Genomic DNA, 2,032 nt, shown 5'->3' with positions numbered 1-2,032 from the left:
AACAGTTACGATGAGAGACTACAGATACACTAAAGCGAAATTATTGAGTATTAATGAATACATGCTAGGAGGAAAATAAATTCAGCTTTACTTTTTGAACGATTTCTGTAAGATCAATATAACAGTCTTCTGAAGCTAGAATTTCAAAAAGTATTTGTTTTATTTTCCTCTTAAAGACATTTTTTGGAAGCCCTCTTAAATATATAGGCATTTCATTCCAAATTTTTGTTCCGATTCTACAAAATGAATTCACTTGAATTGAGAGTCTAGAACTTTGTGTGTAAAAATTATTTGAGACAGAGGATCGAGTATTGTAAGAATGAATATCAGAAATGTCTTGAAAGAGATCTTGAATGTTTCCAGGAGCATTTCTGTGTCTTATTTCAAACATAAGGTTAGCTAAAAGCTCATAATGCAAAAATTTCAACGGTAAAACACTGGCATCAATAAATAAAGGAATCGTATGTTGATTTCGTTCAGAAAAATAAATAAAGCAAAGAGCTCGCTTTTGGAGCTTGAGAAGCTTTTCAAGGTGTGATTTATATGCTTGACCCCAGGCCACCAAACCATAAGTTAAATAAGGAGTAACTAAGGATCTATAAATAGTTAAAAGAGTTTGTCTTGGCAGAAACTGCCGTAGTTTACAAATCAATCCTACAGTTGGGCTTATTTTAATAGCTACATGATCAATATCATGTTTCCAAGAAAGATTATTGTCAATTATTACACCTAGATATCTCGCAAATTCTTTACATTCTAGAGCCACCTTCTTTTGTTCATCATTATCAAATATCATAATTTTTGGATGATAAGTAAGTTTTCTCTGAGCTGGTCTAAAGATAACAAAATTTGTTTTTTTAATATTTAAGGTTAATTTATTAGCCGTTAACCAATCGAACAACTTGCAGAGTTCTTGATTTACAGTCGACTCAAGAGACTTAAGATTTTTGTCAGCATATACAGCATTTGTGTCATCAGCAAATAAAAAAAATTTAAGTTTTTCAGAGGATTCTTGGATATCGTTGACATAAATTAGGAAAAGTAAAGGCCCTAGGACTGAGCCTTGCGGTACACCACAAGTGGTATTTTGCCTTTTAGATAGCATTGACAAAACTGGTGACATTCATGAGCATGTTGAGCAGCATATATTGTTTTTGGAAAAAATGAAGAATATAATTATGTTTCTGAAGAAGTGCTAGCAGAAGAGTCTGAAACAAGTGAACTGGCTATAAGCCATGGAGAGCAATCCAATGATGTATCAATGTCAGAATCAGATGCAATACCACAAGACAGTTTTGATTTAGATGCCGAGCTACACTCAAATGAATATAATGATGAACATTTGCGATTTCTTGCACAGAACACCTCAGCAGATGGAATACGGTTCTTCTTGGTTGCCATCAATAGATTGAAATACAGTTTGGCACAATTCCAGAAGTCAAGAATTTGCAGAGTAATGTTTGGGGAAATAACTATTTCAACACTGCAAGATATTTATTTGCACCGTATGTATTTGATGAGTTATTATAGGATGAGCAGGCACTACCCTTATCCTAACAAAGAAATTATTGAAAAGTGCCTTGCATGCAACGCAACCAAATGTGGAAGCTGTGAGTGTCCTGTACTTTCAAAGTCATTTTATGTATTCTGTCGTCGACAGTGTTCAAGTAAATGGAACTGCAAAAAGTGCCTTGGTTTTGACTTCACCCCATCTCATGTCTGTTTTGACTTTTTCCATTGTGAAAGGTGCCATGAGGACTATCTCTCAAAATCAAGACATAAATCGTACCCTTAGATGATAGTTTTGGGATTGTTTCAGTACCACCCTCACAAAATGTGACACTGGTCCCTAAAAGAATTATTTTCTCTTCATGTAAGACAACTGAAGAACTTTTTGTAGGAACAGTTAATAATTTGTCCAAAATGATTTTCTGATTTTCAATTCTAACTCTCCTTCAGGAATTAATTTCTCATCTCATTTGAATGGTAAACATATACAGGCAAAAACTAACGATAGATAAATCCGACGTTT

The sequence above is a fragment of the Orbicella franksi genome, chromosome 10 (genome assembly GCF_964199315.1).
Source record: "Orbicella franksi chromosome 10, jaOrbFran1.1, whole genome shotgun sequence".
NCBI classification, from domain to species: Eukaryota; Metazoa; Cnidaria; class Anthozoa; order Scleractinia; family Merulinidae; genus Orbicella; species Orbicella franksi.
Note: the sequence above shows the minus strand (reverse complement) of the source record.